Raw genomic sequence first — 23873 nt, 5'->3', positions numbered from 1 at the left:
AATACATGCCACACACGTATAAGCCGAAAATGAGGGGTAAAAATATCGTTTGCGCAAAAGATGGAACTATATAAGTATCACCATCCATAATTCAGAAAGATTTGGCTGAAAGCACATATACATGGAAGTGCGTTGTGCCCCAATGCGCATACATGACTGGGCGTCGCGTTTCTTAACGAACATGCTAAAAACTGAACGTTGAATTTTATCGGCAGTATTAAACTTATAGACGTCGCGAGCGGGTAATTAAAGCAGAGACTAAACAATTTTTTTGACAAGAAATTTTTTTCCGAAAATATTATTCCAAAAACGTCGAAGCATAACATTGCCGAGATTTCGGTTTAGACGGTTTATTCTGTATAAAAAAAAAATTAATTTGCTAGCGGAACACATAAACCAACACATACATTGAGAGAGAGAGAGAGAGATTTTATTTAAATGTATTTATTATGCACGGAATATTCGCTGGAAGGATGTGTTTTTTTACCCCAAATGGATAGGTTAATTAGTGTCAATTAGAAAATTTTTGAGTTTTTCTTTGGAATTTTTCCGCTTTTATTTGAACATAACTAACTGTCGGTGAAATAGATTTTTTTTGTAAGTGAAAAGAAAAAAGGAATGGTATAATAAAGCACGTAACATAAAAATGGATCTGTGTAAAATTGGATAAAAAAAATTCTCTGCAGTGTGAAAAAACGGTTAAATGTGTGCTTTTATGTGTGAAAGTAATTTGAAAAGAAGAAAAAACATAAGCTGCCAGACAAACGACCGACCGAATGAAATGAATTTCTCAAAATTCAATAATCGATAAAAATAAAACGATAAATAATACGGAGAAATTCTCCGGTGGATAATACACTTTTGATTAATGTTTGTACCAGGAATGTGCGATGGCTGTTTTTATTTTTCGGTGTGTTGTGCTAATTTAAATTAATGTGCACAATTTCACAGTGAAGTACTTTGAAAGCGTTGAACGAGAGAACTATTTTTCACGAAACATAAAATCCCCGAAAATTTTTTTTTGGTTTGACAAATAGACACAACCGAATTACCCGATTAGCGAAGTAATCATGAAACGTTTTTAAGTGAAATGGGCCGCAATGTTTATCAATTTCACTCGTTTATGTACCGAACCATTATACGCAAAGTGTGTTTGTAAGTTAATGCGCTAACTCAATTTTCACTGGTGGTATTTTGGAAAATTAATCGAAATTGTATGCAAATTTTCTGTTTTATTTTCGTTATACCCGACACAAAAAAAATATTATTGTTGTTGTTGTTGCTACTGCTGTTATATAAATATATATATGTGCTGTTTTTACTCATTGTGAACGGATGCGAACAGAACTTTGTACTTTTTAGATCCGAATTTTCACAGAGAGGAGAATAACAAAATTAAAAAACCGAAAATAATTCTCGGGTTGAGTTTTTTTTTTTCATTTTGCGGTGAATTCCATAAATGGATGTTATTGTAGAAAAGTAAATTCTCCATTTGAAAATAAATAAAAACAAAAAAGTAAAAGAAAAATTTCATATAAAAAAAGGATTACAAGTATCATCGTGCTGGGATTAATAATAAAAGGTAATTATTTAAGGGTTGCTTTTTTTATGATATCCAATGTTGACTGTGTGTTTTATAATTGTTGTTGTTGCTACACCGTTTATATACATTTCACGAATTCTATACGTGGATATATGGGCTCCCCATGTTTTGACCTCTATAATCTTTTATTTGAATTTAAATATTATTGTTCGTAATTAGATAATTATTGTTGTAGCGATTCGTGTGTGATAGCTTAATTGCCGATGTATATATGCGGCAATTGTAAAACAAAGTGCTCGAAAGTATTATTTCCATGCCAACAAAGTTCTCATCTGATATTACCGAGGATATTTACCCTCTATTTATTATGATTCAAATTAACACAATTTCAACGGACTGCCAGCCAAGCGACGTTTGAAAGAAAAACTCGAGAAAAAAAACGTTCGAGGTTTGACACACTTAGACTGAATTCACAGTCAACCGTTTTCAACCGACTGCCAGCCAAACGACGTTTTGAAAGAAAGACTAGAAAGAAAACGCTCGAGGTTTGACACACTTAGTCTGAACATGACAGTTTGCTTCTCATACAATTTTGTTTGAAATGACAACTGTCACGTAAACGGAGGCAAAACGGATGACTGTGGGGCCACCTTTACGATACGACTTTAGTTTGTCTGTAAATTTTGCCCTAACGAAATCCGACTGACAATTCCGTATCCATTAGCGGGATCTTTAAAATTTCACTAATGGATACATTTTTGAACTGAGCCGCCAGTGAATACTTCATACAAAAATTTGAATGGAATTGACACTAACTCAACATTGCCGTCCATTTGTTAGCTTCAGTGGAGTGGCTTTTGCCCGAACTAAAGAATTTTTTGGTCCACGACATTCGATGCCCACCGTTATTTTGAATGCTCGCCCTCGTGGACAGAGGGTATGTGTACTAGGGTGGATCGATTTTAAAATTTTGATTTTCATCCAAAAAAATCACATCGTGTTCCATGACTGTTTCTCTTGATCATTTTCTAAAAGATTTTTTCTTTCTCGTACGGTAACGAGCAATTTTTGAGTAGAGCATTATTTACGTGATTTTTGGTTTTGCGTTGCAAATTTCTTGACATTTTCTATCCAATTTTCAAAAACTCTTTTGTTGTGAATTCCTCATGAAATTGTGAGTTAAATAACGCTTAATTTGACCTAGGTCATGATGCACCATCTGTCCGAGATTTCAAAGTTGAGCAACTTTTCGCTGGGAACCGATTTCTTCTTCAAACTTTGGGCCTTTCCCAACAATTTGAGTCTAATTTCATTGTACCCATTGGAAAATGTGTCCAGTATACTTCCACACTATAAATGTTCGATTCTTCCATTTAAGATGTGTTGTGCTCGGAGCGCTCAGAGCCTGATGGAAAAAAAGAAAACAAAATGAAATTTACACTGGGGTGTTCAGTGGCTAATATCCCGTTACTTAACGATAAGTGTGACAAGGCATGATACTATTTCTATGTTTCTTCTGTAGTTTTAAACTATTTTCTATTGTTTGATTTGACACAAAATCTTTTACTTCATTAGTTTTAACAGAACTTAAACTCGAATGTCATTGTAGATGAAAAATTGTTTCCCATAAAATATTCTGTGTAGTGGTCGTTACACTTCGAAAGTGTATTTAACATCTATCCAGACCACGTTTCCTCATTGTATTTCTAATGAACTCCATAGGTAAATACAATACTCTTCGGTGATTGTTGTCTCTAGAAATTGAGCCCAAATTTATTACTATTGTTCCGGCGAAACTCAATAACACATAATGACTTGAATTAATGAAACTGTGTTTGGTTCACACTCTCAACTGTGTTACTGGCTTTTCCGTTGCTTATTCGGTGACTTCTTCATTGTGTTAAAATAGATTAAACTCTTTTGTGTGTGCGGGTGGCAACTCATTCTTTTCTTCGGGTTGTTACATGAACTCGTATAGCGCTTTTTTAGAAAATTGTATCAGTCAAGGCCGTTAGAGGAATGTGACGCAAGTCCCTGTTCCATAACAGCTGATATCATTTTACGTAAAGAGAAAGTCAAAAAAATATTTATTTTATAAAGAAAGTGTCTCGGCCGTCTTGTTTGTCTTTCTAGACTTAATTTTCTCTTGGTTTCCTAAACATCTGGCACTACTGCCTGGTTTAGATTACTATAAACGACGAACAGAATTCCGACCGTTTATTATTTAATTCTTTGTCATTCAAATTTTAGTTTGTCATCTGTCTAGACGCAAGTGACGCAAGTCCCTGTTCCATAACAGCTGATATCATTTTACGTAAAGAGAAAGTCAAAAAAATATTTATTTTATAAAGAAAGTGTCTCGGCCGTCTTGTTTGTCTTTCTAGACTTAATTTTCTCTTGGTTTCCTAAACATCTGGCACTACTGCCTGGTTTAGATTACTATAAACGACGAACAGAATTCCGACCGTTTATTATTTAATTCTTTGTCATTCAAATTTTAGTTTGTCATCTGTCTAGAATTTCCTTTATAAATTCGTTCGGCCAGTGACCATTTCATCAAGCACATTGTCCATCAATGCAGTGATGTTAGCTTTTAATTAAAAGTTTTCTGAAAATAACATAACGGAGACAAGCTATAAACTTTTTAAAATTGAGATTGATTTCGTTATTCATTGCCAGAATTTCGTATTCATTCAAATTATTTTCGGAATACATTAAATCGCTGCCGCTATTTTCAATACAACAATTTTTCGTTTCATGTTATATAATGAGTGTTCAACGTTCTCATATTAAGAATTTATGAATTTAAATTCCAAATTAATTATAGTCCGCCAACTTTGTCAGATGAAATCAGAATGAAAGATAGATAGATTAGATTAGATTAGATTAGATGGGAGGGTGTAAGCCCAGCACCTAAGCCTCAGATGGGCCTGTTGTGCTATTGTACAAGTCTCTTGATCATATGGACTGTGATTTTACATCATATCTCTCCCGACTTAGATTGTTCACAAATCGACCGTGTGTTAACGTCCCATACGTTGTGAATTCTCCAAGCCGTGGGTGGTATGCGAATACCACAACCATCACTAATTGACCTGTACATTTTCCCAAAGATGGCGCTATCAACATTGTCATGTTGTAGCTCTTTCTACTATTGACATTATGTCGATATGGTTTCTTTTATGGAGAAAGCGAATGTTGGGTTTTTTGATATTTCCGACTTTGTTACGGTTACGGCTATTAGTTTTAGGTAATAGCAAGTGTCTAATCACCATAGGCCATGAGTTGCCTCTTCGTATAAATCGCCATGCCACCATGTGACTGAACTCGTTCTGGCGTTGCAGGTTGTAGCGTCTGAATGATTCGTATTTCGTCATATCCCTTGACATCCATACAACGTATCAATCAATAGATCTGTTAAACCTCGCGGTCATTTTGGAGTACAAGATAGTTTCTGTATCTTGGGATTGTACCACAGCAAATTTGTAAAAATTTGCTATGTGGTTTTGGGGTGTCAAATGAGAACCCGAAGCGTTTGTACCTTACCTGCACTAAAATTGACTGCCAGATGCCATACGGCAATGTGTCATTTTCGTACATTAATCGAGCACGTAATTTAGCATTAGCTTCTGGTAGAGTCGATTGTTAATCCGTAAACCGACGCCACGAAGCACATGTTAAATAACAAAGGAAATAACACAATTGTTGATATCGCACAATGAGGCGAGAACGACTTTATTGATCAAAGAGAAAATGACCTACGAGAACAACACTTTGACTTCGTTAATAAAACCTTTAAAATAATTTCACCATTTAAACATTACAGCAAAATAAAAACACCAAAGCCGTAAAAGTTGGCACAGAAATTAGACAAAATCGAAAATGAATTCACACACAGCCACACAAAAGAAACACTTTTAGAGAGCAACGCATAAACACGTCCGTTCTCTGTGACTGCCGTTGTCCAACCAACCAAGATAGATAGAACGAAAAGGCTCTTAAATAATTCAGTATGAATTCTGTTACGAAGTTTAAATTATTTTGTTCGAGAATAAAATATAAGTCACAAATGGAGGTGTAGGAAATAGAGAACTTTACCTTCTTAGCAAGTAAAAACATGAAAGAAAATCACGTTACAGTAGCTTTTTTTGAGTTCCGTAGGTCCTTTAGTTTAATCCTTATAGCAGGATTTCAGCGAAATACCGAAAACGTTAATTGCATGGACTATTTTTTGTTAATTTTCCCATATTTTCCTGAAGTTTCCATCATTTTCCAAATTTTCCAATTTTTCGTTAAAATCTTTTTTTTAAGGAATATATTCGAAAATCTAGGAATATGTAGGAAAATTCAAGAAAATTTGGGAAATAGTTTTCCCAAAAATAGTTTCTGAGCGATTGAAACGAACTTCGAACCAAAAAACAATTCTTCTTGTTTCCATCTATAATTTTGCCTGCTTTGTCTGACTAATGGGAACGGAAAAATTATTTGCACGGTTCTGAGAAGATAATACAGTCACCTCCTCTAACTCCAAAGGAACTTTCCAAAACTTACCATTTATAAATTCCATAAATTAAAGGCCACAGTGTGACAGTTGACCTTTAGTTTCATTCACCAACAGCGGCACATTTCACAGCACTCCCATCAACGTTACATAATCAAAATATTTAAATAGTGGACTTAAGAGGGTGGAGTTTTTATATGAAAATAATTCGCTGATTTTGTGAACAAGGAAATGTAACTATTGCTTCCTCAGCCCTCCTATATTCCATATTCCAATGAAAGTATAAAACAGGTATCGTCTAATGTCGGACCGGAGGACATAGATATTTTTTGAACGCACTAAATTTTACTGATTTTGACATAAATTGATAGACTGTCGAAGATAAATGGCCCGATCGGCCATAGGGTCAATGTACCAGTCTCTGGATATGTGTGAGTCGACGAAAACCTATTGTTATTTCATCGATAAATTTTCCATGAATGGAAGAACAATAGGGGAATTCCCTTTCATTTTTAGCCCCGTACGAAGTACTGGGGGCTTATAAGATTAATATGCCGTTTGTAACACGTCGAATTGGAAGCAGACAGTAAGGGCAAAGCATTTGGTTATGTTCATAGACTACGAATCCGCAATAAAAAAAATGTCCGTCCGTCCGTCCGTCCGTCCATCCGTCCGTCCGTCCGTCCGTCCGTCCGTCCGTCCGTCCGTCCGTCCGTCCGTCCGTCCGTCCGTCCGTCCGTCCGTCCGTCCGTCCGTCCGTCCGTCCGTCCGTCCGTCCGTCCGTGACCCCTCTAGCTTGAGTAAATCACAACCTTTTTTCAAAATTCTTTTTTTCCCCGATTGGTATCGACAAAAGTAAGGTCAAGTTCGAAAATGGGCATGGTAGGGTCGGGCCTTCCAGAGCTAGGGCCCTATAGGTGTTTTTCAGTCTTTCGACGATATCTACCGAAATACGCACGCAATGGCTGCTTGTGATATATCAAATGAAAGGTATTGACGAGTAGAACAAAGTTGCTGAACATTGTTTTTAGGTAAGATGCAACGTGGGCTTGTTGGGAGGGCTCAAAGGTCGGTACTCGGCCCTAAGTGTTTTTTGCACATAAATCGAGTAAATCTCATCCGATTTTGCTAGTTTTTGTTTCATTTGAGAGATAATTGAATGCCGAATAGAATGAAAATTCTTTTTTCCCTGATTGGTATCGACAAAAGTAAGGTCAAGTTCGAAAATGGGCATGGTAGGGCCCTATAGGTGTTTTTCAGTCTTTCGACGATATCTACCGAAATTCGCACGCAATAGCTGCTTGTTATATATCAAATGAAAGGTATTGACGAGTAGAACAAAGTTGCTGAACATTGTTTTTAGGTAAGATGCAACGTGGGTTTGTTGGGAGGGCTCAAAGGTCGTTACTCGGCCCTAAGTGTTTTTTGCACATAAATCGAGTAAATCTCATCCGATTTTGCTAGTTTTAGTTTTTTATGGAAGGTAATTGAATACCGAAAAGAAAGTGGCGAAAAAAGTTTCAAATTTGGGCCCTTGGACTAAGGCCGCTACTCGGCTCTAAGTGTTTTTTGCACATAAATCGAGTAAATATCATCCGATTTTGCTAATTTTTGTTTTATTTTAGTGGTAATTGAATACCCAATGGAAAGTTGGCAAAAAATTTTGGGTTTCTAAAATAATGTCGTAAATTGTTGGTTTTATTTGAGAGGTACTTCGTACGGGCTTTCGTAATTGCGCTCTGCGCAATTTTAAAAATGAACACTTTCAGTAAATTTGACCATGCCCAACTTGACTTGCATTTTGGTAACAGACGCATTAGAGGGTTGTAGACGTATTAGGGTTCCGGGCGTATTACGGCTACGGACGTATTATGGTTACGGACGAAATAGGATTACGGGTCGTACGGGGCTAAGTCGCAGCAAACGCTCCGACTGTTCTGATGCCTTGTTTTATACTCTTTTTTTATAAACAACATAATTTTGACAGTCCCCTGCAACTTATTAAATTTCGACTCGACGGATTTTGGTCAAACAAACTGCCAGTATGTAGTACGCGATCTAAGGCCTCCGGTATTTTTTTTTTCAATCGGACTAACATTTGCCGAGCGATAAGACTTTGAAATCGTGATGTGATCAATACGTAAAAAAAACTTTTTCAAAGTCTTACCGCTCAGCAGATTTTGGTCCGATTGAAAAACTAATTACTTTTGCAGGGTCCTGAGATCGGTCGCTACACACTGGCAGTTTCTTTGAACAAAATCTCTCGAGTCGAAATTTAATTATTTTCAGATGACGATTGTCAAAGTTATGCTATTTACTCGCAATATATGAAAGGAATTCCCCCAATGTATGCCGGACTACTTATGCATTTCCGGAGACTGGTACGCTTACCCTACCAGTTTTATATTTTCATAGCTGGCATAAGTGAAACTTCGTGTTGTTGTCAGCAAGTATCATGCACGTTTATGGAATTCCTCCAACGTAACATCAGACATGTAGAATGTAATTTGGTTAATCAAAGCTTCGAAACACATTTAAGTGACTACGAATCTCGTGTGACGGCGAAAATTTTCGAAAAAATGAAAAAAGCCCATTGGACACAGCCTCATATCCCCTATGGCCAGTGTGGGCCTGAACTTATGTATGTTACAATTCAATATTTAATAAGTCCCAATTTAGTCTTTAGTACAAAGGAATTAATTGGTGAGCCGTATAATTGTTTTGAGATAATAATCAACTGTTAGTATACGGTTTTGGTTAACTGTTATTTCTAAATCAAGGACAAATAGATCGATCCCACTAAATGACTTTAAACCAATTGATATACGAAACACGCATCAATATTGTGGTTTTCGAGGAAGTTGGTAAATTTATGTCGATTTCTGTTCGAACAGAATTGAGCTTATCGCATTAGCAGAGGGGATTAGTTCTAGAGTGAATTGGAGGAATTACCCTGTTTCTGAAATTTGATGCGTACGAGAATTTCGATACTAATTAGTCATTTTGTGGGAACAGAATGTACTAATGCTTATGAGTTGTGGTTCGGATAAAATTTTGGTTTGAAGCAAACGTTTCGTTACAATTCTATGTAACGCGGTCATTATGTTTATTGATGTAAAAATTATTGGCCGATCCAAAACGTTATTGGCTCTGGTACAAAATGCAATGGGTTTTTACATCAATTTATGTCATTTCATTGCAAATTCCAAGCCCCGGGTTGCAATACCAAGAATGCCAAATCCATAAACAAAACGAAATTGTTCGTATACAGATAACCAAAATCCAGCGATTTGGTACGATAATAATGAAACCAAAATGCAATTGATAGTTTTTCACTGGTATATTGGGAATCATTCTTAAATGACGTCCTTTTTTTTCAGTGCTGCCAGCAGCCTTAAATCATTAATAATCGTCGATATAAATATATTCGTGAGTCAAATATGTGTTCTATCCCCACATATATCCCCTAATTGGGATGGTAGAATACACATTGAACTCTCCACAACGCATAGTTAGCGAGTTAAAATGATTTAGATCTGCTGGAAGCACTGAAAAAAACGGACATCCTTTATGAATAATCCCTTGTTGGGACGAGAGCTTGTTTAGGCCGTTCCAGTTTTTTCAAAACTACGGCAGCAATAAATGAGCCTTCAAAGTCTTACCAGTATTTTTAAAAGTCGCTAATGCCAATCGCACCCGGTTCCATTAGCCACAGTATTATAAAGAGATTATTGCAGGCCTCTCACTCTAAATTTGGACGTTTTAGCACAAAAATAAGCAGAAATAAGGAAATTGTCAACTTTGAAATAAAACGCATTATTGTTTATTTTGACGTATCGTTTTTGTAAAGTTGTATCGTAAAATTCACTTTTATCACAATGAAAATTTGAATATTTTGGGCGCGTTTAAGGCTTGAATTAGATTCTTAGCAAAGCTTAGCTTTACCAAACTGTAAGTGGGCTTTTAAATTCAAAATAAAACGTATCACTGTTTATTTTGACGTACCATCGTTTTTGTAGGGTGACAGTTTTCAATCAGTTTTCGATGCGACAAAATTTTTGAATTTTAAAACGTACTTACGTCGTGAATTCTTACTTGACCTCACGCCCCCACTTGACCTCTTAAGCAAGTGTAAATAAGACTAAAACCTTGAATTGATTGTATTAAGCATCCATGTCTGAGACAATGTTGAGAGAGATGTACATGTTAAATCAAATAGTTTTACTCGAGACTCTCAAGCCGAGATTCGGCGTTGAACCACAAAAATATATGTTAAACCAGTCATGTTGGAACGATCATGAGCTATGACACCACCTTTTTATTAGAGTGCTTTGTGTTAAATAATAAAAAATTGTAATTTTTGCCGCGCAGCGAATTTTTTTTTTTTAATTTTGATTTCCGTCGATGAAATTTGCGAAAAATGAAGAAAATAAGGATTTTTTAATAAAATAAGGAGGTGCTTTAAAAATAAGGAAAAATAAGGAAATAAGGAGGTGTGAGAGGCCTGGTATTGGCACCAGGTGTCATTAGCCAAAGTTTTATAAAGAAAGTATTGGCACCCGGAAAAATTAAAATTTTAATAAAAAATCCGGATATTTTGAAAATTAAACTTGTTTTGTAAACAATCTTAGGGAGATCATCTTTTCACGAAATATACCGTAAAGGTAGTTTGTTCGATACCTTGGAATTAATCCCCTTACGAAATACAACGTAAATGCGTTTTGTAGAATACTAGGGAATTCATCCTTCTACGAAATGAAACGTTAAGCCGTTTTGTTGGTTCATATGGAATTCATTCTTTTACGAATTGTAACGTAAAGGTATCGAGCAATCCGCCTTTACATTACATTTCGTAAAAGAATGAATTCCTCAGGATCGAAAAATCCGCCTTTATGTTACATTTCGTAACGATATTGATTCCCTACTATGATTGTGTACAAAACAAGTTTAATTTTCAAAATATCCGGATTTTTTATTCAAATTTAAATTTTTCGGGGTGCCAATACTCTCTTTATACTACTGTGGCTAATGGCACCATGTGCCAATAGTCTCCTTATAATACTGCGGCTAATGTCACCGGGTGCGATTAGCATTAGTATAATAAAGAGATTATTGGCACCCGGTGCCATTAGCCACAGTATAATAAAGAGACTATTAGCACCCGGTGCCAATAGCATATTCGTTTTTAAAAATGACGAAGTATTATTTCAATGCGTAAGTGTTTGTGGAACTCCTCTGAGACCATAAGTTATTAGTAGATTACGTATCTATCGGCGAAATAGTGGAAAATGGAAACGAATGATTGTGTTATCAAGCCATTGGACGAGAGACACATTCATTGGGCCCAAACGGTAGCCTTCGTGATTCGGTCGGTGTCTTGTGTTTCCTTCTGGACATGTTTGTCTCCTTTTTGTATTTTTTTAAAACTTTGATTTCCTCAACATCCACTTGTGATGCACATTTGGTAATAATTTTGTTGATAAAATGTTTGCGTTCAGGGGCAGAATGCTGAGCAGAACGTCAAACGATCAAGGCCCACGATCTTTCATTTTTAAGTAGCCTTAAGAACAGAAACTCTTCTTTATCCCCCAGTATAAGCGATTTTCCTGACTTCTGCCACTACTAAGCTTTTCTACACCCACAATTTCAACTCGTCATCAATTTCATAATATAAAAATTTGAAAAACCGGAATTAAGCAAAATCTACCATAATTATGTATGTGCTTACGAGTGATTATTGTTTTGAGCTTTTTCACTCATTCCGGGGTTGGTTTTTTTCTTTCTCTGCAATTAATTTTATTCCAAACCGTTATTCGTGGATAACAACAGCACAGCAAAATGAAAATTTAAACCATGGATGTATTCCCTAATGACACCCATTTGGCAAAAAGTAAACGTTAACCTCGCATAATAACGAATCAAAAATTTCGATTCAAGTAGAAACCACTTTTCGGGCAAAAACTATAAAGGCAAAACTCTGGGGGATCGACCGAAAGTATTTATCCATGTACACAACATCCACGAACTGTTCCCAATTGAAACCGAACCGTATACACATACCTATGAGCGAACAGTGTTATTTGTTTAGTTTATACAAATAACACACAATAATATGAACGGATACACCTTTTATTGAGAACTCTCTACCTCTCCCATTCTCTGACTCTGCCGATTTTGGCTTTCCCAGTTTACAATCCACTCCATAGCTGTGTACATAAAATAAAAATAAATAGTTTTTAGTTTGTTGAAGGTAAAATTTCATTTCATTATTAATGTTGATATGGTACCGATGCCGATTGGAACGAAGTAGAAGAGATATTATCGACTCTGCACCTAGTTTACTAACTGAATGATATCGATTTTGGTATATAGTATGCGATGGGTGTATAAAAAGATGATAAATATTTAATTGAAACTGTTATGGTTACATATGTAATGATGGCATATCAGACGAGTTCTGTGTATGCATGTAATATCCTATCCTTTTATTCTTATATTTCTATTCAGGCCGTTCCATTCCAATTCAATTTCAATTTTTCTTCTTGGATCTTGGCCAGATATTACATTATCATTTGCTTTCGTATTCGTTAAAGCCATTTATTATATCTATGCCTGCCTTTTCTATAAATGTATGCGTAGCGTATACCTTTTATCTATATAACTAGTACCCCCGGTTTCGCTCGGGATTCTCAGAATCCTAAAATATTTTCACGCGTCAAAAATAAACTTTCCGCGTTACAATTTTTTTTTACCAGTTAGAGATGGATCCACGACGCAAACATTTAAAAAAAAATTCACACGTCAAACAACGCATGGAAATGAAAACCAAAACGGCGCGAACTTTTTCCAGCAGTATGTCATAGTTATTTGTTTAACCAGGGAAGACAAGTTGGAAATTGTATGTCGCGGGTGTCAAGGGTCACAAGTCACCCGAGAAAAATAAAATTTCAAATTTTTTACCGAGGTAAATACAACGTTTTTCATGCGTGTGCAAATAATGCGTATCCTTGTATCCAGGATACTGGGAATTTTTTTTGACGAGAAACCGGATACCGTAAAATTTACCCGGTTCAGGGTGAAGCGCCTGTGCAAATTATGTTTTCTTCCCGGTATCCAAAAATGTAAAAGTGACTTCCTGCTACATACGTTTCCCGCTGGTTTGTGCAGCTATTATTCGATTTCCCGGTATCCAAAAAAAAAATTCAGAAATTTCCCGGTATCCTGGATACCACGGATACACATAATTTGCACACGCGGCGGTGAAGAACAAAATGAAAAGGAGAAAAGAGATCGGGAAATGGTCAGAAATCAGGAAATGACCAGAAATCTGGAAATGACCAGAAAACGGGAAATGACGAGAAATTGGTAAATGACCAGAAATTGGAAAATGACCCGAAATAGAGAAATTAACAAAAAACGGAAAATCGGTCCTTGATTAAGAACTGATTGAAAAACTAGAAAAATAGGGAAATGAGTGTAGAACGAACAGCGATCAGGAATTAACGTGATTAGATGGTAATAGGTGTGTCTTGTCATTGAACTAAAATTTTCACTCCCTTCACTCGCCATTTAAGGCTTAAACAAACCATTAATCGATTTGCTACAAAGTAATAAACCTTTGTCCCTAAGGTCCCTAAGGTCCTTTGTCTGGGCTCCTACGGAGGGCCCAAACAAATAAACCAACTCACAAAACAAACATAACAAAATATGATATTTGCTTGCCGAATGTATAAATGTGCGTACCGTATCCCCAATTACATAGATAAACACATAGATTTTATAACATTTACATCGCCTTCACTATGGTGTTGGCACTGTGAATCCAATATAATTTATTAAAACGAAAAGAAAAACAAAGAAGATTTCAAACTTAATCTCCAAATAGAGCAAAAATAATACATTTAACCGCACGTAAAGAAAGTTGCTCACAACAAAAACATTGTTCTAACGTAAACTTGACTATATAGAACAATAAGTCATAAATTTTATGTATTACGTGTCGATGGCTGTGGTTTCGTTTGTGAAAAAGAAAATCCAAAACAAATCTGGTGATGATATATGCAATACAATTCATGTTGTATCTGCAAGATCTCTGTTTGTTATGGATGGAATAAATTCATAGATCAACCCACTCGGATGAACCTTTATTGTCTGACCGTTGAAATGGTGATGGAATTGAGGGGTTTTCCAATTGTGTATCTGAACGGCATTTCTTTCGAATCAGTTCCCTACCATGCCACGTAGCCTACATTTGTGCGTTGAAAGAAACGCTTTTAGAGATAGTTCTGACAGTTCAGATAGTTTCAAAAAAGAAGAAGAATGACTGTCAAACATCTTGTTTTGAATGAAAACAGGCACTTATGGAAAAATATGTTCCATAGTAATGTTTAATCATATGTTATCAACAGTACTAACAAAAATAAGCGACGAACTTCTGGTTAATGTGGTCTTAAATAGTGAAATGTATGGTAGAACGAATGAAGTAATAGATTTTGTGTGCTCTATACTTGTAACAAAAGAATTAATAGATTTAGTCGTCAAAATAAGGAATAATAGAATTTAGATTTAAATACATTGTCCATCGTAGAGTGTAGTACTTAGCGTTATCGTTTTACATTGCATTTAATTACCAAAATGTATGCTATAACGTTTCAGCTAGGTACTGAATGTTTTTTAAATTAAGAGCAAAAATTATTACGCCGAAATTATAGTCTACATTTTGTAAGTATTTTATTGTATTTTTGATGATATCGTTTTACGAAAATCATTTTACAAAATTTTAAAACTTTAATAACGACCCAAAGCATCTATCACAGTAACAGAATATTTGGTGTATCCTTATTCCTATATTTAATGGTACCGTTTACTATGCCAAAATGCTACGATAAAAAACCTAAATCGGTCAAAATGTAGATTTTCAGTGGGCTTTTTCATAAAAAAAATTCCTCACTCAGTCAGTATGAAGTCTAATTTCGTCAAATTTAGCATTTTGTGAGAACGTCTTTTAATCGGGCGACCATTACCACAGTTGTACTTGTCATTCTTTGTCTCGTTTTTTCTCATGTCATTTATACACATTTATACTCTCACGTGTTCAAAAATTATACCTTTTCGGTCCGTGTAACTACTTTATATTCAGGCGCGTCGAAATGTCACACTCCGGACAAAGCTTGACAAAACTTGGGACGAAGAAGTGGGAAAACTGTTTTGTTTTGGTTGGCTATCTAGTGAGAGAATGTCACTGTTTGTGACAGTTAAAATGCACTTACCGTTCACAGGCATGTAATAGTACATTACTCGGCTACGCCTCGATCGGTAAATTTTACACAAGAAGTACCATTTCCATCATTCTTCCCATTGCCAAGTAAGGTATTATAATAGTCGTAATTATTTGCTCACTTTTCGGAGAGCTGGTCGAACTGACACAAATAATTTATTATTCGAAACTACCACATTTGTGGTCGGATTTGCGGGTTTCAAGAAGTATTCTATAAAAAGGACATCATTGAAAATACAATACGATACGCACAAAAATGTCGGTTATAATTTCAGCTCACAGTCAGACCATTGCTCTTAAAAAAAGGAAAATTAAAGATAATCAGTTCTTGTGGCTTGTATAATGAATATCAATTTATACCACGAAAACGATAAATCATATGGGAGGGATGTGCTTGTCAAGTAAAATGCCATATTTTATGCAACTAATCCAGTAACCGAGCCGAGACGGTAAAATTTGAAATTATTAAATTATAAATATCAAATTCCGTTGTGGGAGTCTTCAATTTATAATTGCCCCACCGGGGGTATATATACATACATATTGCTGCTTTATTACGACTAACTTTAAATTAAAAATTTATTTTTATTGTCAAATCACTTTTACCGATTCTCGACGTATACCGAACCCACGCAACGAACCCACGTGGAACGGAACATTTCTGAACGCTCGCATTATTAACGATTTCTAGCAAACTGTCACGTGAAAACTTTTAATAAATTAAAACATCGAAAAAGGAGTCGCTCTGACATATTATGCTAACTTAATTAGCGTAAGTTTGTTTGATGCGGGGTATACTCGAGTTAAATTAATTTGGTTTTGATTTGAAAATGTAACTCGATAAGAATGGCTCTGTATGATATCAATGTGTCGTAGCGGAGTGAGTTTTGTAATCCAGCAAATCATAATTTTCAAATCTCTGTAACTAATACACAGAGAGTAGCCAGCTTATACCTGACTGATGTAAATGGATATATTTCGTCTCGGTGGGATAAACGAACGATACGAAATGTTCATTTTCAGTTCTACAGGTGCATTAACTTATTAACTATCATTTACCACGTGACTGTAACGTACAATCTGGGAGCTGTTTAGTTAAAATTTGTTTTTGTTCTAGGGTGGATTTGAACCGACGACCTCTCGTCACAGAATGTACTCTACTTGTAGAACGAAACAGAATTTTGAATAAATGATCAAGGTGTAAAGGTGCTGGAAAATCAGAGTCATTGTAAGTGATGGACAAAATTGTTTCAAAGTTTATTCAAATTAATGAATTTCGGTCAGGTGTGCGAGGTACAATTTTTGAATGATATGGAGTGTAAACAAGCGATGTTGGCTTAAGTTTAGCCGGGGGTATTGTTATTGAATTTACCTATATTTTCCTGTAAAGGACGTCCTTAATTCAGTGTTGCCATACAGGTCGTAAATATGCGTTTTTGAGATATAAAATGTTGGTTCAAGGTTCAGATCATCAAAAATATTAGTTCGATATTAGTGTCTCATAGAAAGATCGCCTCAAAAGTGAATTTGTGGTCGACATTATTGACTTTCATTTGTAACATTTTGTCGGCACCACAAACCTAGATCTGAGAACAGGCTAATTTCAGATTCAATCTGACAGGTCAACCTGACGTTGACATGGTTGAAGACTCACCCTTGGATACATTTACTACGGTAGTATCGATATGTGTAATGGAAAGCTTGTGACGACGACTACGGATCATACTAATTTCGATCTATTGCTTAGGTCTTGATTTTGCAAGACTGTTTTTGTTTTTATGGCCCCCACGTTCCCGTATACTCGGCGCAACTGTTTGGGATTATATAAACCCCCGAAAAAGTGTGGTGGTGCCGGAATTTTTCCTTCAGCGCCCAATCCATGCTACCAAGAAGTCGACGCGCCTGATTTCGGTACACGATTTAACGAAAAAAAGGAAAAATCTTTTCGAAAAGTTCAACATTTTCCAAGAAATTACCTTTTTCTGATAGACAGAATAACTGAGGCTGATGTGACATTTCAATATAAACCATACTGCCAACCCTCGTCCGCTGCCCACACCGTGTTTTGTTTCCCAACCAACAACAAACTATTATTTTAATTTTGATTCTAATTTTGTTTACCCGAATAATAAAGTGATTTAAACTGAAAATAAAGCAATGTAATCGAATACGCAAACAAAATTAGACCGATAACAACCGAACAAACAAATAAAATTGACAACAATTTACTCCGTCTGTTTACGCAGAATATCACATTACACAATCGACGATTTTCGACAAGGACATTCTTTGCCAAAGAAACGTGTGCTGAATATGTATAGGTATACACACATTTATGTAATTACCTTTTCCTCGACTCTCAGAGTTGAAAATGTAATTGGGTCACAGTATAATTCAAATTGGTATAATTACGTCTTTTAGCAATTGAATGGTTGTAACATAACGTATTATATCGTATAGTAAGCTGATTTATACTAAATTAGTAATCTGAAATCTTGAACAACAACTTGTGTTCAAAAAAGAATTACTAAAATTACTTCAGCAATAATAATGAGCATCATGGAGTCTCCATATTTTCCGAATTCATATTCACATTCATGACAACCATACAGTGCTTATGAATTGGTCTATCTTTTTTTGGTTAGCGAAAAATAAAGGTATTAAGGGAATTAAGGGTATTCGCGGTTGCGACTTATAATACTCGTGTATTTCTAGTATATTTGAGTATATCCAGTATATCAAATATTATCCCATATGTCGCGTATAACGACAACTGTCTACTAAATTATTGGATTATCCATACAGGCCTCTCATGTATCCATATCCTATTTTATCATATGAGCGAAAACGAGACAACAACAGTTCCACTTGTCAATAATTACCGATTTATACCTCTAGATAAATAACTGTGACGTCACAAAATGGCGCGAGTATGATAATAGTACATTACTTCTATAAGGCTATGTATAAGAGACGTGTACATATACGAGAGCTTGCGCGAGTATTAGTACGAGTCTCTTATATACAGCCTTATATCAGTGAGGTATTTTATCGCAATAGGCAAACATCTCTTTTTCTAGTGATATAATTTTGCTTGCAAAACCTTTAGCTCTCTAGGGTAATAGTACATTACTATACCAGTGAAGTAATTTGATATATTCAGATGAGTAAAAGTATCCGAGGGCTTCAGCCCTTTTACTCATCGTGATACGAGATATCAAATTATTTCACGTGTAAAGTATGGCGTTTTACTTTACGAGCGAGGGAAAGGGTCTTCACTAGTGAGGGAAAGGCCACATTACCTCACTAGTAAAGTAAATTTCTTTACTCTTATATACGTCGTGTATATAGCGCACAATACACACACACCGTATGCGATAAAAATAATTGAATTTCGAGTCAACGGATTTTCGTCAAACACAATGCCAGTGTGTCAGGATCCCGGTGACGCAATTAGTTTTTCAATCCGACCAAATATCTGCCAAGGAATAAGACTTTGGAAAAATATTTTCATTTTCATGTTCTTCACATCATGTTTTCAAAGTCTTATCGCTTGTCAGATACTGGTCCGATTGAAAAACTAAGTGCTTCACCGTTATGTCCTGTTTGGCCACACTGGCAATTTGTGTGACCAAAATCCGTCAACTCTAAATTTAATTATTTTTCAATTGACAGTCGTTATACTCGATAAATATGGGATATACTAGATATATATTGGATATACTCAGACATACTGGATATACATCACTCAAACATACTGGATATACCTCGCAACCGTGAATACCCTTAATACGAAATGTAATTGAATTGCCACAGGAATTACACTTTTTCTTGGAAACGTAATAACATGCCTGAGTTAACAACAAGAAGTTAGCCGTCGCTGGGTATATCCGTTAACCTCTGCAGACAGTTTTTCGTCTTATATCCCGATTATCGCTAGCTTTTGTGAGTTTTTGTTAGATTTTATTCGTAAAACCGAACTTTAAGCTTCTGTGTGTTACCGGTTTCATGTTTTGTGTGTGTAGATTTTGCTCCATAGAGATCTAGTTTTATCTTTTTTACGGCAAATTACGTCTTTTTTTCATCCGTTGCCAGAGATTCCATAATGTTCCGCATGAAAAACTTCAGAAAATTGGAATAGGATATTTAACCGAACATAACATTTCCGTTGAAATTCGATTGCAAATATAATTCTATAATTCCCACATAATATACGTCCACTGTCAGTTTAGTGCTCAAACACACTCTTCCATTCTTATTATCAAATTAAGATAAATTTCGTAACATTCATGGATGGCGTTGGCATATTGTTAAATCATACAAAGTAAATCTAACTGAGAGATCAGAATATAAATCAATTCAATGAGCTTGCAAATTGTGTGTGCGTTCGAAACGTTAGTAGTAACTATCGATAGGAATCGATAAATTAAATGTTGGTCATGCATCGATACCACAGCACACGCTACTCCGTCCCATCATTTTCGGTTTGGTGTGAGGTGTATAATATAGCATGCTTTGTGATAAAATGGAAAAAAGAGAGAAATTTAATGGCTTCCTGTTTAGGTAATAATACACTTGCATTAAGTGTTGATAAGAAATATGATGACAGGAATTATGAATTACATTATACATCAAATAAACACCTCGTGAACGTATCCAAAGGGTTGATTGCGGTGCATGTGGGGTAGTTATTTTCAATTTGAATTGTTCTCACATTATTTAGAAAACGGATGTTATCTACGTAATTGCGTCAATAGGCGTATTGCCATCCGGTACTTCATTTGTTTGAACAATCAACTGATGTTTAATGGAAAATCTTTAACTTCATTAGCTTAAACACATGTTTTCCAATCCATTCTATAAAGAGATTTTGAACAGAGCTGTCGGTTATCGTCGTCCTTGTCGATAAAAGGTGATGACGAATGGTTTTTTTACGCGAGTCCCAGAACTAGGTAATTTAGAAAGCACGGTACATACCAACACAGTTAAGTTGATCAGCATGCGTAAATAAGCAAATTGGAAACGAAGGTGAAACCAAGTTAAATATAGTGAAGGTAATGACATTCAGACGCGCGGCCTAGCACATAACTTCGATGCCAATGACATCTTTTTTTGAAATGGTTGACTACGATTTACTTGTATTTTACAAGAATATTATCGCTATCTCACAACAGATGGCCCGACTTTCTATTCCATTTTTTGCTTTCAACGAAGGGATGAGATGGCGTTTGCATCGAACTTTTGTGCCACCGCACATCTGATTCGGTTATATATGGCATTACCTCCTCACTATATTTACTCTAGAGGTGAAACCAAGGTAGATATAGTGTAGTGGTGCGGGCTAGCACATAAGTTCGATACTAACATCATTTTCATTTAAAATGGTTGACTATGATTTACTTGTGTTTCACAAAATATTTTTGCTATCTCACAACAGATGGCCCAACTTTCTATTCAATTTTTTTAAACAAATGTAGTATTACCTTCACACTGTCTGTACCTTGGGTGAAACGTCGTCCCACAAGTGAAATTGGTGCCAAAAAGGACCAGTCAATGTGCAAATTTTAATTTTAGACCTGCTTGATAAGTTGAAAATTTGAAAAATCGACTGGTTAGGCGTGTCAGACCTGCAAATTTTCCCTAGCCAGTAAAATCGATAATCTGTCAGGTAGTGTGTGGAAGTAAGATAATTTTCTGCTTAGACAGAAAGTCTACACTTTTTTCAATCACATGAAGGCAGGCGTCAGGGCAACACTGACCCGAAAGACTTTTTGATTTGTTGTATAAACAAGGAACCGTTTTACAAATTTTCATCATTCGATGACCTGGCAGAAGCGGAAATATGACTACAAACAACTCCAGTTGTTATTGGCTGTGAGGTCTCTAAACAAATCAAATCACAAAAATCTTTTACTGCAAACAGTATGATCATTCAATGGGTGTGGTCACAATTATAATTCATCTAGAAGACCAGACACACGTCTATCTCGTAAGTCCTGTTTTGAAATCAAAAATCATTCCATCATCCAACTGAATGGAAGCATAGAAACAGAATGTAGATTATTAATTTAGGAACGTACACGTATGTCATACACATAATAACAATGATTGGTTTCTGTGTACACCTACAATATTCCTATCATCGGTGCGGTGGTTTCTTTATATACTCTGGGAATTCAATCTAACAATGATACATCGCCTGAAGGATATCAATCAAGTTATTTGATATTTAACCGAATAGCAAACTGGAAGATTGCTTGGTTACGATATCCGTGGCTTTGCCAATAATTTATACCAAAAAGTGTACAACCGAACCACCGAAATGGAAACTGTTAAAATGATCAAATTGCTCTTTATGTTGTTCATTGTACAGACATCTGTTGATATTGAAATTTTCAGTGCCTTGAAAGTTTCAGCTACTTGTAATATTCGATTCCCGACGTATTATAACAATCGACATCATCTCTTTGAACCGAAATCCGTTTTACGTACTTGAGTGGGTGTTTAAGTTCGTGATTGAAGGGTGAAATTATAGTACTTCGCATTACCGATTCCGATTTAAATCTATCGCGTAGTTGCTCCACCGAAAGTGGTTTCATTGTTCTTTTAATAATAATGTCTGCGACCGAAATAGATTGACAAAACTACGACGCGTCCAACCACTCACATTGGTTTCTATTTTTTTTTTTTTATTATTTTTGTAATTTGATATACCATAAAAAGCAATGCCGTCACATTCTGTTACACAAATAAAGTTCTGACTATTTTTGAATTACAAATTACTCAACTGGGGATGAGCTCAATACTGTTTGTACGTCCAGTAGTATAAGGTCATCCATCCATTGTTTCAGTCATATTACTATTATTAGTTTACTCGTTCGGCCTTCGAGTAGTTTTTCCCAAAAAATATAATTAACCACCATATGGTCCCATTCAAAAATAACGTACGGTTTTTAGGTGGAGGTGGTGGCTGCCAAGGACATTCATTAACTTCATTAATTTTTGAAATTTGCATACGCAGAGAGACATGAGCCTGAAATTCGCCATTTATCGCGTCTGTACTTTGTGACTGGCCCCGTACTAAATTTTAAATTAAATATCAGTGTACTGAAATGGCTGCTTACAGCAAACAAGTTTCAAATTGTAAAGTTGAATTAAACTAAATAAAGCGACACGAATATCGCCAAACATGGCCCAAAACATGATGTAAATTTCCTCTAAACAAATACACGGAATCGAATTTATTGAGTTCATCGTACGTTGAATTTTAATTGCTGGAAATTAGGACACATTTAGCAGTTGAATGGAAGGGAAAATTACTGCGAACGTAATGAGATAATGTAGCTAAAGAGTGAAAAACGAACATTGGTTGTTGTTTAAAGCATAGTTTGCACATATGTTTGAACGTGAACAAATGACAGTTTTTTTTTCAAGCCACACATATGCGACTTGGGTTGATTCTTCAATATATAAGAAGTGCATCTACATTTGTTGAATTTTCAACCACCAGATGACTGAGTCATCAATTATATATGGTTGAATCGAATGCTAAGGATTCAGCGCATCAACAACGAATCCGTGCCATTAGACAGACATAATTTGGAATCGAACATAAGACATTCGACCACTGTTTCAATCTGAGAGAAAACTTAAATACGACCTTCGACGTTGTGCAGTTCAAAAATACCATTTCTCATCAGGCCATGGCGACAGTGGTACTCGATACAATGCTCTAACAACACTATACCGATTTGCACACGAACAAGTCTAGCGAATCATAGTTGAAATGAAATTTCAACTCATCACCAAATTTCCTGACTCGTGGCCAGTCCGTGGTTTCTTTACCAAATGCCACCACAGCTGTTTTGTACGAAATAGTGTAGGTATGGGGGTTTGAATGGTCAAATTTTGGTGGTTCCAGTTGTATAGAGTCTTTGATTGGGAACAAACTTGCCGAAGGAATCAACCTCATCATCCTGAGGCGCTACAGACAAAAATACGAAAGGTTTCACATATCTCCCCCGGTGAAAAAAAAAACGTATTTGAGACCCTTTTTGAGACCGAAACTTTTGTATGGCCGTGAGACTACGTATTTCGAGCCTTTGAGAATATTTGAGACCGAGAATTTATCGAAATAGTTCATCGGAGTTCATCCAAAATTCATGAGACGTCTCTCTTTAGACTCATTTGAGGATGTTCTAGTCTGACTGAGTGGTCTGCTTTCGGATTTGCTAGACGTAGTGAGACTGACTGAGTGGTCTGCTTTCGGATTTGCTAGACGTAGTGAGACTGACTGAGTGGTCTGCTTTCGGATTTCCTAGACGTAGTGAGACTGACTGAGTGGTCTGCTTTCGGATTTGCTAGACGTAGTGAGACTGACTGAGTGGTCTGCTTTCGGATTTGCTAGACGTAGTGAGACTGGATGAGTGGTCTGGTTTCGGATTTGCTAGACGTAGTGAGACTGGATGAGTGGTCTGGTTTCGGATTTGCTAGACGTAGTGAGACTGACTGAGTGATCTCATTTTGGATTTGTTAGACCTTGTGAGACTGGA

The 23873-nt window shown here is 36.0% G+C and overlaps 1 protein-coding gene across 3 annotated transcripts in view; it reads left to right on the top strand.

The window, feature by feature from the left end:
• Positions 1-233: 233 nt before the first annotated feature.
• LOC119076752 (zwei Ig domain protein zig-8-like) overlaps positions 234-23873 on the top strand; it is a 135050-nt gene continuing 111410 nt past the window's right edge. For 2 of the 3 annotated variants that reach the window (XM_037183699.1, XM_037183701.1), the window contains exons 1-2: positions 234-1582; positions 16439-16549. The gene's annotated coding sequence lies outside the window, so the exon portion shown is untranslated. The remainder of the gene's footprint in view (positions 1583-16438; positions 16550-23873) is intronic. The other variant, XM_037183700.1, reaches the window with a different exon arrangement.

This window comes from Bradysia coprophila, unplaced genomic scaffold, assembly GCF_014529535.1.
Source record: "Bradysia coprophila strain Holo2 unplaced genomic scaffold, BU_Bcop_v1 contig_232, whole genome shotgun sequence".
NCBI classification, from domain to species: Eukaryota; Metazoa; Arthropoda; class Insecta; order Diptera; family Sciaridae; genus Bradysia; species Bradysia coprophila.
The sequence above is the reverse complement of the archived record's forward strand: the minus strand, read 5'-3'. Positions and strand labels throughout refer to the sequence as shown.